Source organism: Cricetulus griseus, chromosome 8 (assembly GCF_003668045.3).
Source record: "Cricetulus griseus strain 17A/GY chromosome 8, alternate assembly CriGri-PICRH-1.0, whole genome shotgun sequence".
Taxonomy (NCBI): domain Eukaryota; kingdom Metazoa; phylum Chordata; class Mammalia; order Rodentia; family Cricetidae; genus Cricetulus; species Cricetulus griseus.
In genome coordinates this window covers 56,707,327-56,721,745 of record NC_048601.1, presented here as the reverse complement: position 1 = coordinate 56,721,745, position 14,419 = coordinate 56,707,327, and the positions used below count along the sequence as shown (strand labels likewise).

The following is a 14,419-nucleotide window of genomic DNA, read 5'->3' as shown; positions in this document are numbered from 1 at the left end:
TCCTCCCCTCCGTTCCCCTTCCTTCCTGACTCCCTCTAGGATGGTATATCTTCTTTGTCCACTGGATTTGGAATCACCTGGGAGACACACCTCTGGGCATGTCAGTGAGGAAGCTGATGGAGAGATTTAACGGAGTAGGGAAGACCACCGTGAATGTGGGTGGCACCATCTCACTGTCTAGCACCATCTCATGGCCTGAGATCCAGGACTTAATAAAGAGTGAGAAAGAGGAAAGCCAGAATTCCCTGCTCTCGATTCCTGGTCTGACAAAGCATACAAGGTCCCAGCCCTGTACCCCGGCCACTACAAGCTGCTTGTGCCTTCCCTCAGATCTCAGATTGTGAGCCAAAGTCCACCTTTTCCCCTAAGGAGCTTGCTAGGGATCTTGTCACCATGAGAAATGTAGATGAACACACACTGTTATCCGAGAAGCAGACCACTTGAAAGGACCGAGGGAATGAGCTCTCTGGGAGACCCCACACCTCAGGAAGTTCCGGGTCTTTCTCACCTCAACGGGGAGGATTCCAGGGGTGTCATCAGAAACTGCTTTGCCTTCTGCACTGTCTCAAAACAAATTACCTCAGGTGAGATATTTTATAGACCATGGGTTACTTCCCTCAGCTCAGAAGACTGGGAGATCCAAGATCAAGAGACTAGCAGCTGTGGGCTCTCAAGAGCCTTGTCTGCTCTGAAGAAGGGCAAAGGACTACAAGATTGATTCCTCGACCCTAGTGCAAGGCACTAACCCCACTAATTGGACACACCCAGACCACAGGTTATAGCGCTGTGCTGGGGACTGAGTTGGAACAGTTTTCTCATACTCAAGTGGAAGCACTCACTACCTAAGTTTGGTGTGGTGACAGGTATCACTGTTGGGCTGAAAGCTGAAACGGGCTTTTCCTTTCTTTCTCACTTGTACGTAATTAGTCCTAAATAACAGCATTCAGCAATTCCCTCTCAGAGTCCTTGTGATGACTGAAGCTTCAAAGGTGGTTTTTATTTTCTTCTTTATCTTTATGGGGTTTTGCACAGTGGGCGCTTCGCATGAGGGTGGTGCATAGGGGACAGCTAGGCAAGGGTTGCCATTTATCTACCTCTTTCTGCCCAGTAATGGTGACTTGTAAAACTACCACCAACACCAAGGTTGGGGCACAGTGGAGTAGAGAGGACAGGTCACCTGAGGTTCTGGCCTCAGAGGGCTTTGATCTTCTCAACACAAATGCGAGTTCATGGCCTGGTGAGGATCTGTGGAGAATGTCAGGCTGCAGCAGCACCTGCCTTGAAGCAGGAGGGGCTACAACTTCTTCCACAACTCTCTTCTGCATTGTCTGGCTGTCACCAGTTGCAACCCCCCTCCCCCACCCCTGCCCCGTCCCTTCAAATGTCCTCGTGGAAGTATATTGGCATCTCCAAATCAGCTCATGGCTGTCATTCTGGCACACAAGAAGCCAGTGAATCCACGCCTGCCTCATTGGAAGCTGTCTCTCTCTGCCTGGCACAGAAACCCAAAAGCCACAGCCTCTGCCCCACAGATGTCAGACACAAGTCCTCCTGAACCTTGAGCTCAGGTGTGCTTCCCTCAGGGGAGACATGAGTGGGAATCTGAGTCACTGGCTTTCATAAGAGTGTCCCCACTCAGACTGTCTTCCTCCCCAGTCCGTCTCTCTGCTGAGCGAGTACCTAGCACTTGCGTAGCCGGTTGGAGCCAGCATCCCCTTCTTTATGTTCACTAACTCTGTCTGTTCACCATGTGCCATCCTACACTGTATGCAACAGAAATAACCCAAGGAGCTTTATGAAACAGTGGTGCCCAGCCCCAAAGCCCCTTATTCCTGTTTGCTTGGTCACTAGATAATTGCAAAGAACCCTTGAAAGTGAGAACTGACATCCTCAGACCTAACGTATTTTTGGAGGTCCTTGGACTTGGCCCTTCTCCATCAGCTCTGGTGTGGGGTGGAGTCTCTGCTCAGATCCCAGGAGGGGCTTAAGCCATGGATAAGAGGACCACACTGTGAGCACCGAAGAGCAAAATGGCTGTGTTTTGGCTGACTACAGAAAAAAAAAAGTTGCTTGTTTTTAAAAGAGGGGTTGTAGAGTCTTCAGAAAAATTAGATAGAAGGTATAGCAACTTCCCATGCAGCTGCTGCCCCCTCCTGTGTGAGCCTCTCCCATAGTGCCCCCTGCATTGGACCACCTGTTTGTGTTATGGGGATCCTTAGTCACCTGGAGTTCAGAGTTTGAACTCCCAGAAGCTGTGGCCGCATGCACAGGGCCTGTACAGGTCTAAGTGGATGGGGTCTCAGTGCTGAGAGGGGAAAGAGACACAAGCCCCATCCCTAATCCAGAAGCTGACTCCAGTGGATAACTGCTGGCAAAGGAAACATTCACTTTCTCCAGTAGAATCTCACTGGGTATGTATACAAACCAGTCTTAAGGACAAACCCCATGCCCAGAAACAGATGCTCAACACAAAACAAACTTAGTGGTGTTTTGGAAGGGATTTTTGTTTTGTTTTGTTTTTTTGCCCCACAATTTTTTTTACCTTACATATCTTCTGCTTGGATGTTACAGTTTCTGATTCACTTTTTTTGGATTTTCTGTGCATGCAAATAGGTGTGTCCATCCATAGGTATTTCTTATGCTTTTTCTTTGGCTCTTTTTTTTATGTTCATTTTGTCCTTTTCCGTTTGTTTTCATTTTATCTTATTTTATTCTTATTTTTAGATTCCTATTTGTGTTTTAATGAGAGAGAAAGAGAGGGTGTGGATTTGGGTTGGTGGGGAGGTGGGGGAGGAGCTGGAGGAAGGGAAACTATAATGGGAATATATTGTATGAAAAATAATATTTTCAATTTTAAAAAAAAGAAAAAATGTAGCTTGTAACCTGATTATGATAGTAACCTGAAAAGGAATCTTTTAGAGGGAATGAATTGTTTCTTTGTTAAGATTAACAAAATATCCCAGCATGCCTTTAGCATAAGTCTGTTTAGCAGCTTTAATAATCCAGTTTGCTCTTTGCATAGACACATTTTAAATAAGAAATTCTCAGCTGATTCAGAGAGGTTAAAAAAAAACATTCACAGTAGGGGTCAGTGATGATTCAAAAGGTGGCTTCAGCCAAGCCTGAGGACCCAAGTTCAATCCCCAGCCTGCAAACTGTCCTCTGGCTTCCACAGGAACACCATGACACAAGTACACACATACACGCTGTAAATAAATAAGTGTTTTTTTTTTTAAAGATCTGCTATATGGGTCTGATATTTGTGGAACAGCGTCTGGTCCCCAGGAAAGATTACATGGGGCATTTCCTCGCCGGAGAACCTGTGGCTGCTCCTTCTCACAAACCCCACACACCCAGTGAACACTTGAGACTTGGGCTTTTACAACCTTGTTTCCTGCCATCTCTAAACTCCCTAGCATCTGCTGGACTTGCCTCAGTTCTAGAAATGTGCAGAAGATGGCTTTTTGTCCTTGGGCTGCCCTGTGGCAGATACTTCCTCCAGCTTCTCCTATGCTGTCACAGCAACCCAGTGTGTCCAGACATCTCCAAATGTCCTCTGTGGTCAGAACTGGTCCCTGCCCCAAGCCAAGAACTGCAGGAGAGCCACACAGAAAAACATTTAAGTGGCTCACAGGTGACGTGTCAGTTCATGGGTCACCTGCTTTCCTGCTTTCCTGAGTGCCTTTCTTGTGATGAGAAACTTGGCAAAGGGTGCATGGGGGAGAAGTGAGCACAGCAAATGCTCTCTAGTGACTTGCCATCAAGTTGCAGCTAATGCTTGTATATGTAAAAAGTAGAGAAAGGTAAGGGGAGGAGGTGGCTGGCAGAGGCAGGAGCCAGCAGAGAAAGCCCCAGCCCAGGGAGGCAGGGAAGGCTCTTTGGGAAGTGACTTTTAAGCAGGAAATTTCAGTGCAGGAGAGCCAGAGAAACAAGGGGTGAGGATGGAGGGCAGGCAGCTGTAAGCTGAGGGAGCAGATGTGAAGGCCCTGTGGTGAGGGTGGAGGTTGCACCGCAGAAGTGTCTTCTCTCTAGTGACAGAGTAAAGACATCCTGCGGGCTTCGGGCCCACTCCACCCTGTTCAGACAGAGCCATGACCTCTCCACGCTCACCCTTTGCTGCTATCCTCACATCATTCCACTTTTTAGCTACCTTTGTCTTCAAATACAGAGAGCCACACGTTCAAATTTCCGCTAAGATGATTGGTTTCTGAGTTTCTTCTGTTTATGACAGTTTTTGCTGTCTGGTTTATTTTTTAAATGATAGTTTAGGATGTGTCTTTATTACAGATTAATGTTTTAAGAATGAAAATAACACTCTTCTTTTGTCTTAGCTGGGTTTTTTTGTTGTTGTTGTTGTTTCTTTGTTTGTTTGCTGCATCTGAACATTTTCCACCTGTCCACAACACTTTCTGTTTGTGTTTGTTATGAAACTGACGAGCTTGGTGGTGTTTTCTAGAACATTCCACGCTTTACATTTGCTTGCTTACCTTTACTGATTTTCAGTCAGTTGTTTCTCCTCAGCTCCCCTGCAAAGGTTTGTAAGGTTTGTGGCTGTGGAAGGAGGCACAATATCAAAAGCCAATAGTCTCTTACACAGTCCAAGAAGTGATGGCTCACAGATTAGGAGCATTTCTGGGGCTTACAATGCACACAGAGGCACATAAAATAGTACATATGTATTTAAACTTACAGCAAGGACATGGGCTGAGGCGCTCAGGGCTCATCTACTTCTTACAGTTTCTCAGAATACTCACAAGCCTGGAATCTGCACCTCTTTTCCTTGAAGAATTACTTTTGATGTCTGCGTGTGATTTAGACAACTGCCTCACTCCCACCCCCACCCCCACCCCCGCCCAGTTACTCACACCTCTGTCCTTTGTCCTACCTCTACCGTCCCTGGGCTCTCAGTTTGACTCACTTCTCAGCTCACTAGCGGCTCTTTGAGACCATTATTTTTCAGGAGTTTATGTAAGTCCTTACATGTCTAAGAATGTCTCTTTCTTGACCTATATATGAGCGATGCTATAACTATGTACAGAATTCTTTAGGATCTTGTTGATTACCCAAATCTGACCTGTGTTGATTCATGGTGAAGTATATGATTGTGTAAAGTGGAGCCCTGGTGAACCCGGGAGTCTCTGTGGGGAAGCTCTTCCTCTCCAACTGAAAACGAGTTCCTTCAAACTTGAGCAAGAAAGTTTTTAGTTTAAGTGTTCCAGAGTCCTCGCATCGATTTTAGCGCTTTGACTCTGACAGTTTTTCCTTTTCTTCACATCAGAGAAACTTTTCTGTGCTTTCTTCTTGTTTGTTTTTATTTTATGTTTTGATTATAGAAGTAGAAAATAATAGCCAGACATGGTGGTATACACCTTTAATCCCAACCCTCAGGTCTCTCAGAGGCAGGCAAATTTCTGAGTTTAAGGCCAGCCTGATGTACGTAGCAAATTCCAGGCCATCCTGTCTCAAAAACAAGAGAGGGAGTGAGGGGGAGAGAATAGTGGGTTATTAAATATTTATCTCATTTTAAATTATGTGGATGTGTATGCATGTGTACACCTGAGTGCAGGTGTCCTAAGAGGCCAGAGGTATCCGATCTCCTGGAGCTAGAGTTAGAGGAGGCTGTGAGCTGCTAGACATGAATTTGGGTCCTCTGCAAGATCAGTCTGAACTCCAAAGTGCAGAGTCATCTCTCTAACCCCTATAAAAGTATTTAAATGCAGTTTCAAGTAGAAACTTTAAATTAAAATATTTAAAAACTCCATTGGTATTTGACTTATAATGAGCTCAATAAGTGCATGGTTTCTTGGTTGAGCCCTCCTCTGTGTCCTATTCCTCTTCCTCCTCTTCTACCTATCCTTCCTCTCCTTCCTCTTCTTTCTTCCCCCTTGCCATTTTTCTTCATCTTTGCAGTGCTGGGGATTGAACCCATGGCCTCACACAAGCTGAGTGAAGGTTCCATGCTGAGTGGCACCCACTCTCAATCAGTGCATATCGACAGACACAGGGTGCCCGATTCTTTCCCTCCTTTTCCTCATTCTCTACGTCTCCCTGCTGTACAAACCCACTGCTCAGGTTCTCCCACTTTTCATTTTCCTTGGAAAGCCTCAAACTTGGTTTCCTACTCATTCGTTATCCTGTTGTACGTACACATCTTGCCTTTTAAAATTTGCTAATAGTGGACTTTCACATTAAAAACAACTTTTCTAATTTAGGAACCATAGTGTTTTCTTTCATTTCCTTCTCTAGTTACTCTCTTTTGGTGTGTCCGTGGCAGGGGGAGGGATCTGTTCCATTCCTTATATTCACTCTGTTGTTGCCATCCTCTGAAGTGTGTCCCTCTGGTGTCCTTGTTGTGTGGCCATGCTCTGGTGAACCAATGACACCCCTGGATGCAGAGTGATGACCTTTCCTGAGGCTAGGACCTGGCTCCTAAATTCTCACTTAGAAAGTTATCTTTGTCCAGACCCCTGAACGTGGATACCAATGAGGAGGCCTCTGCACTCTATGGGCCCCCTGGTAGTGGATCAGTAATTTTCCCTGCTGTAAGAAGGGACTTTGAGAGCCCATCCCACCTGAAGGGATACTTTCGGTCAGGACACATGGGGGAGGGCCCAGGATGATGTGGTGGACTTTGGAGAGCCCCCATGGAGGGCCCTACCCTCCCTGGGGAGTGGAAGGAGGATGGGGTAGGGGTGGTTGGGGGAGGGGAGGGAGAGGGGATTGACATGTGAAGCAAGCTTGTTTCTAATTTGAACTAATAAAAAAATAAATATAAAAAAAGAAAGTTATCGTTGAGTTCTCAGGATGCCCTGTAGCTAATCCCGCTCCCTGGAGGAGGCCCCTCTTGAAGAAAGGAGTAAGTTCTCCTGCCAACATCAAGCCTTTTGGCAGGACCGCATGGGAGGCCTTCTTGGTCCCTCCAGCCTCCTGGTAACAGCCAGCCCCAGCAGCCGATTGGAAGACCTTGGCCCCAAAAGGACTCCCAGGCCAGAGCTACCCTACTAGTGGTCCCCAAATTCCTGACCCACTAATTAGCAGAAGCCAGTGTTTGCTATTGTTTAGCTCACCAAGTACTGGGGTCAAAGTGAACACAGACAGTGTCTTCTCAGGCAAACTCACCATTTGAGTAATTATCACTTTCCCTGCTTCCACTCCTGCCACGGACACTTTCACAGGTTCTGAAAGAGACAGCAAAGCTTCAGATTTCCTATTCCTTGGAGAGGGAGGGAGAGAAGGGGCTCCCATGGCTTCCATCACCCACCCACGGGCGGTGAGCAAAGTGTCCAGGTGAGCAAAGGCTCTTATGGCTTACAAAGCCTGCTTCTGAGTGCCTTGTCACAGAGTGGAAAGTCTTTCCTGTGGGAATGTATTGTAGGTAATTACCAATACGGAGTCAGGTAGAAATATAAGGGTATTTAATAGGGAAAAGCCTTACTTACAGAGCGAACCAGCCAGCCGGGGGTAGTCTGTACAGCAAGAAGCAAAAAGAAACCGAAACCGAAAACGCAGTCCCCCTACTCACTCTGACCACGCACTCACAAGCCCTCAGGTACTCCTGTAGCCAGCCCCTAAGAAGGCGTGGCTACAGCTTCCCCTACAGGAATGGGGTATCTGAATGACATGCAAGCAGGGAGCTGTCAAAGCACAAGAGTTCCCTGGAATCCCGACAGTGCCCCCCATTGCTGATGGTCCATTTCAGCCACTTCAGTCCCTGCTTGGCACCTACACCAACCAGCCAGAAGTGTGAAGACTCCAAAGTTTCCTCTTTCATTGAGTCCATCCAGTTCATCGATGAACTGGCTAAAGATGTGCCCAGTCCTCGGGGCTACTGTTGAACACTTAGGAAAACTCAGAGAAAAGGCTTGATATCCTTTGTGTAGTCACACCCTCTCTCAGACTTTTTTACCTACTAATGTGGAACCTGGCTCCCTCGGGCGTCACCATTACTCCCCTGGACTCAGTTGCTCCATCTGAGTAACTGTTAAGTGGACAGTGTGAAGCAACACAGTTCACACCCACTCTCTCTAGTCTTTACATTCAGAATGTGAGGATTCCAGAGGAGGGTTACAAGATGGGGGGGGGGGTTGTCCCTGTCGACAACGGAGTCCACACAGCAAAAGGCATATATTGGAGGGGAGCAACTTGAGAACCAAAGAACACTATCCAGAGGTCAGGTGTGGAAGGTCACCCAGAGATAGCACCTGGCTCAATAGATAATTGGGGTGGGGGCAGGTATGTCTCCAGGAGCTGTGGTCTTACAGATGTGGAATCTGGCCACAGGCTGAGGCCCAGCAGGAGCCATGGCCAACTATAGGACAGGGGACACTTCATTGTTCTGCTGTGGAAAGTCACAGACAGATAAGGCTAGCACTAGTATAGAGGGAAGCAGGAATCCGTAGTGAGCCGTGGGTACAGGAGCCTAGAAAACATTCTGGAAGGTGTGCTCTCCTCAAGTGAGGCCTTGGAATCAAGTTAGGGTCACCACTGGACTCTCCCTGGATGCTGACTACTCAGTTTCAAGAGTTTGAGAATATTCTAGCCTAGCCACAGCTCTGTTAGCTCCAGAAGATGTACTGTTTTTCCCAGATAAGGAAGACAGTCTGCTTTGTCCCAGTCTGACTCCATCTCACCCTGGGTGGGATGTTTATGTGACAGCTAGTGCAAGGTGGACAGTTTGTGGCTGAACCAAGACAAGGGAATGGGAACTAAAGACTGACTTTTCTAAAAGTGAATCCCTCCTGGGCGTCCTCCTCCAGTTCTCACCTAAAACTAGTCCAGTGCCCAGGAGACCAGGGTAATGGCTCCTGGATGGAGAAGGGCAGTCTGCTAAAGAAGACAGTCACCTTCCACATCAGGCTTTCCCATAGCCCTTGGTCTTCCTCCCACACTGATTCCTGGTCCTTCTGAGTTCTTCCATGTTATTCCAGCAGCACCATCTCTGGAGGATCCCTGTGTGCCCAGAGCACTCCCTGGCCATGTGATTTATCTGCTCCAAAGGAGGAGCAAGATGCTTTCCCAGGGTGGGGGAATGACTGCCCTAGATCCTCTCTTATGGAGAACCCTATTCTACCACCATCTCCCTTTTAAAGGATCTCCTATACTCTTTAAGTCACAGCCTTTCCACGTAGTGTCCAATTCTCCCTCCCTTGACAATAGGAAGATTCTGATAGGTTGTGGAAAGGGACTAGGCTTTGTGATTGGTTAGTGAGTACTATTTTCTGCCCTGTGGTCCAGAGAAAGGGAATATACTTGGAAAGGGAGAGGAAGACATGGAGGTATTGAGCTGGGACTGCCCCTGTTGAGCTCTTAGGGTCCCTCTGAGCTGTAGCCTGGGTCTAGCTGAGTGACAGGAAATCCTTGATCCTTGGCACAGATCTCCCACCCATGGGATGTTGGGAGGTTAGTGGGGCATGATGGAGGATGGGAAGAAATAAGGAGGTGCATTGAACTATTGGGGCACCCAGGGCGGGCCACCCTCAGTGCCACCCTTTCCCAGCACTTTCACTGTGGGTCCACAGCCTGTCAGTCAGTAGCTGAGTCACAGACGCCCTGGGCTAGGGGCTGTCTGCCAGAAGCCTGACTCACTATGGGTGACTGGTTTGGCTAACCCGTGCCTTTCCCTGTCACAACACGCCAGGGGTCTGTTGGAGCTCCCTCCTGGGGCACCCCTCTCCTAGAAGCACCTCCTGCTGGGACACCCCTCTCCCAAAATCACCCCCTTCTGGAGCTACCTGGTCTTTAGCGCCAACCCATTCTACAGCAAGCTTCTTCCTGTTGCCAGTATGTGCAAGACCTGTGCAGTTATAGAGAGAATTCAGTCCCTTGCAGTTGCCTGGATGTACACGAGACCCTCCCCTACCCATGCAGCTATGCACCCCACCCTCTTCAACTCCTTAGGAAGATAAATCCACACTCTGGTCTGTAGTGGTTCAAAGAGGAATTTTCCCAGAACCCAGCTCAGTACCACCATTGGTCATGCAGTGACGTTTTCTATTAATAAACAGCACACACTTTCAGGCTAAGGAACTAACATGCCAGTCTGGGAGCTGTGGCCTTAGTGAGGCCTGGGGCCAGAAGACTGAAAAGCAGATGCTGAGCCTCCACCTCCAAGGTAGGCATCACCCTGTCCCTCAGAGGTGGGGCCCTCAACCATGGGAGTGGCACCAAGAGCCATAGAGATCACTTCCTGGGCCCCAGCCTTCCCACACCCTGGTGCCATCATTTCTAAGCACTGTTCAAAGCCAGCACAGAGCCAGCCCTGACCCCCAGGTCTTTTGTCAGGCCTCCCCACCCTATATTCATGCTGCCATCGGCCCCTCAGGACACACCTTATGCTTAGTCCTTTGGTTGCAGCCCACACATGCCCTGACTTTTCTCTGCACTCACATGGCACCTCCCAGCCTCCCAGGCATGGCTCCTTGCTTGCCATGCTAAGGCACTGCAAGAGGCAAGATCACCCCATGCCCAGGGGCCACCAAAAAGCCACAGTGGAGAATGCTGACACAGATTACCCCCCCCCACCACCCCACTGCCATCAACCATCTCAGAGCCCTGTCTCTGAGGCATTTCTCTGCTGCCCATTCCTCAGGATGATCAAGGGAAGGCCATGCCCAGTGGCTTCCTCCCAAACCCGGAGAATATGCCAATGCCTCAGGCCCACCTGAAGCCAGTCCACTGCCAGTCTATATGGTCTCCAAGCCAGGGGAGACCTCCTCACTCTTCCTAATCCCAGATAATACCCCCAAGAGAGTCTACAGCGAAGGAATCTTACCTTCCAGATGATCCTGGGCATGTGGTAATATCTTGCTTGTACAAATAAAGCTTGTCTCTGGGGGTTCAGAGACTGGAGCTTGCCACCAGCTAACCATAGAGGTCTGGAGGTCTGTATGGACAGACAGGAAGTGAAGTAGTTGGGCAGAAGCAGGATATAAACAGGGAGGAACAGGAAATCACTCTCTTGTCTGCTGAGACACTAAGGAGGTAAGGTGGCCTGTGGCTTGCTCCTTCTCTCTGATCTCTCAGCATTTCCCTCTATCTGACTCTGGCTTTTTATTCTCTAGACCAATTAAGAACTCCATTTACATTTTGGCGTCCAACATGTGACCTGGCACTCAGAGCCATCTACAAAAAGGGACATTAGAGCCAAGAACACAGGAAAATGAAGAATAAAAACCGATCCCAAGGAGTAGGGGGCTAATGCTGATAGCAGGCTGAGGACCTGAAGTTAAATCCTCAGAGTCCAAATTTTTAAAAGGCTTATATTCTCAGAGCTGGAAAGACAGAGACAGGAAGATTCTTGATACTTGATGACCAGCCAGCCCTGCCTTTTGGGGGAGTTCCAGGCCAGTAAGAGACACGTCAAAAAACAATGTCCCACTAGAGAAGTGGCTCAGCCTCTAAGAAGGCTTGCTGCTCTTGCAGAGGACTTAAGTTTGGTTCCCAGCACTCCCATCAAGAGGCTCACAACTGTCCATAACTTCAGCTTCATGGGGTCTGGTGATCTTTTCTGGCCTCCATTGGTGCTTGCACACACATGTACAACACACACATATACACATAAGTAAAAATAAAATGTCTAAAAAACAAAGAAGTGAGTAGGGCATAAAGGTCTTTAATCGCAGCACTTTGAAAGCAGAGGTAGACTAGTCTCTGTGAGTTCAAGGCCAGCCCTGTATACATAGCAAGTTCCAGGTCAGCCAGCGATAGATAGTGAGACATTCTCTTAAAAAATAAAAAAAAAAAAATGAGGTGGATGGTTCCCAAGGAGCTATACATGAGGATGACCTCTGGTCTCTGCATGCACATGTAACTGCATACATGTGCGCCTACACACACGTGTGCACACTATCTCTCACTATTCTGCTGTTTGACCCAAACCTAGAACTCTGCTAAATCTCCTCAGGAACCCCTTAAGGACCTGTGGACGCCCAGAACTCACCCTTTCAGGCAGGAATATGCACAAAACAAGGCCTCCCAAAGCTACCCTAGAACCCAAGTTGACACCCCCTTTTCTACAAAGGCTGTGTGGATGAGACTCAACCTCCAACATTCACTGTCACTCAGCTCTGCCTCTGCCACAATACTGGCTCTCCCAGGGGTACTGCTCTTGGGACAGGAGCTCTATGCACCCCTGAGTCTGATGCCAACCAGGTTTTGGAGATGGCCAGAAATGCCTGAGGACTGTGAAAGCTGTTGAACTCTCAAAGCTGTCTGCCAACCACAGCACAGGTCTCTCAGACAGAGTAGGGGTCCTCCTAGAGACAACTTCAGGCTAAATCACTTCTTGACCCTTCTTTTTAAAGCTGTGTTCATGTGTGTGTGTGTGTGTGTGTGTGTGTGTGTGTGTGTGTGTGTGTGTGTGTGTTCATTCATGCTGTGTGTATGCGTGCCTGCGTTTGTGATGCAACCAGCCTATGGTCACACGTACAAAGACAAATGTAGGCCTGGGGTGTGGTATTTGTTCCAGCTTCTTCAAGCATGGACCTTGTTGTAATTTATAAGTAAACAAAGACAATAGCCACAAAGCATTGTCGGAATCTAAAAGAGGTGACGTCACCATGGGGGCCCTTGCGTGGGAACAGTGGCCTTGCTCTTCACACAGTTGTACACACCCTGGGTGAATCCTTAGAAATATACTTCATTTCACACATATGGAGGTCAGAGAGATGGCTCAGTAGGTAAAAATACTTGCCACCAAGACTCATGACCTGAATTCCATCTGTAGGACTCACGTGGTGAAAGGAAATAATTGAGTCTTGCAAATTGTCTTCTGACTTCCAGGTGTATACTCACAAAATGCAAATTAAATGAATTTGAAATCAATCTCTCTCTCTCTCTCTCTCTCTCTCTCTCTCTCTCTCTCTGTGTGTGTGTGTGTGTGTGTGTGTGTTAAAGCTTCAATTCCCCAGTACTACCAAAAATACTCTACATGTACATATAAATAATAAACGTATGTGTGTACATGTACCTCTTGTTTACCTATAGTCTCCATGGTTCAGCCTTCTTGAGATCCTCCACCCTGCTCTCACAGCAGCACTGGGAGTTGCTTATAGCACTGCTCCACAGTTTCAAAGAGAATCCCAAGAAACCTGGGAAGTGTCCTGGTCTCCCAGAGTGCACACCTGTGCAACACCCTCCTACCCCAGGTGTGAAAGGGACCAGAGATGGAAGCCACTCTGGTGATGAGGAGCTGTTCTCAGCAATATAAAGGGAAGTAAGGTCCCTGACCTGCTGGATTTAAGTGTTGGGGTGGAGAAGGGGGAGAAGGGAGGAAGAGAGGAAGAAGGGAGGAATGAAGCCTGTACTTGCTCTCTCTCCACCTCCTCCTCCACCCCTCCCCTGCCCTTTCCCTCCCTCCCTCCCTCCCTCCCTCCCTTCCTCTCTTCCACTCTCTCCCTCTTTTCAAGACTTATCAAACTGAGCATACTGGCTGTTTCTCACCTCCCTTGCTCACTTCACTCTGCTGCCCCTGAGGCCCTGGGCAGCCAGGCCCAGCCAAGGCCAGGGCAGTTTGGGAAAAGTGCTGGGCTAAGGCTGATGTGCACCCTCCAGGTTCTCTCCAAACTGGTGACCCGGTCCAGAGCAACAGTTTCCCTGTTTGCTGTCCAGTGCCTGTGTTCTCCTTCCAGGCCTAGGGATCCCAGGTGGTAGCTGCCTAGGAAAAGCTAGGGGGGGTGGGTGCAGCTAGCGTCACTGTCTCCCACCCTGCCCCCAGTACCATGTGGAAAAAACAGGGACTGAGGTGATGAGGGGACCGGCTCCCCACCTGCCTCTTTGCCAGCCCAAGGCAGGGTGGTCGGGCCAAAAGTACCCTTGGGGTGTCCTTCCATTCCCTTTGCTGTCACCAGGATGGATAGACTTTATACCCTGACAAACTGCTGCCTCCTGGCAAGTTTCCTGAGATGCCAGATTCCTGCACTGCTGCTACTGCAGCTGAGCCTGGGTCTGTGGAAGGCAATTGCAGGGAGCAGTGTCCATTGAGCAGGGCACCCACCCCTCTACCACCTTCTCTTCATTCCCCTGTGGTCTTTGGAGGGTCACCAACACTGCAGGATTCTGCTTTTATGGAAAAAAGGGTTCCCCTGCCCTTTTCACACTGATGAAGGTGGAAGGTTGTGGATGAGCAAACTCAGGGATGGGAAGTGTGGCTACTGCACTCACCACACAGAAGAATAGGTGATCAGGGTCTGAGACTATCTTGCCCTAGTGTCACTATCAGTTGCCTAGGTGGCCTGTCTTTATGATCTAGACAAATTAGGCCCTGCATGCCTGGGCCTGGGCAGAGCCTTTGTCAGACTATTAGAAAGAACTAAGATGACTGCACAGTGATTTTTGTCAGGCCAGCCTGGCAGTGGCCACCCCAGGATATGAGAAGAAGACCAGGTGTGACACTAATAGAACTTCCTGGCTCCTAGTATCC

General features: G+C 48.5%; 1 long non-coding RNA gene across 3 annotated transcripts in view; it reads right to left on the bottom strand.

Moving 5' to 3' along the window:
- The window catches only part of LOC107978153, a 56,717-nt gene extending 45,806 nt beyond the window's left edge, over window positions 1–10,911 (bottom strand). For 2 of the 3 annotated variants that reach the window (XR_003487511.2, XR_003487512.2), the window contains exons 1-3: window positions 10,772–10,910; window positions 7,120–7,178; window positions 4,488–4,551 (exon numbers count right to left, since the gene is read on the bottom strand). This is a non-coding gene — a long non-coding RNA (uncharacterized LOC107978153). Of the gene's footprint in view, window positions 1–4,487; window positions 4,552–7,119; window positions 7,179–10,771 lie in introns of all 3 variants that reach the window. The other variant, XR_003487510.2, reaches the window with a different exon arrangement.
- Between the last annotated feature and the right edge of the window lie 3,508 nt (window positions 10,912–14,419).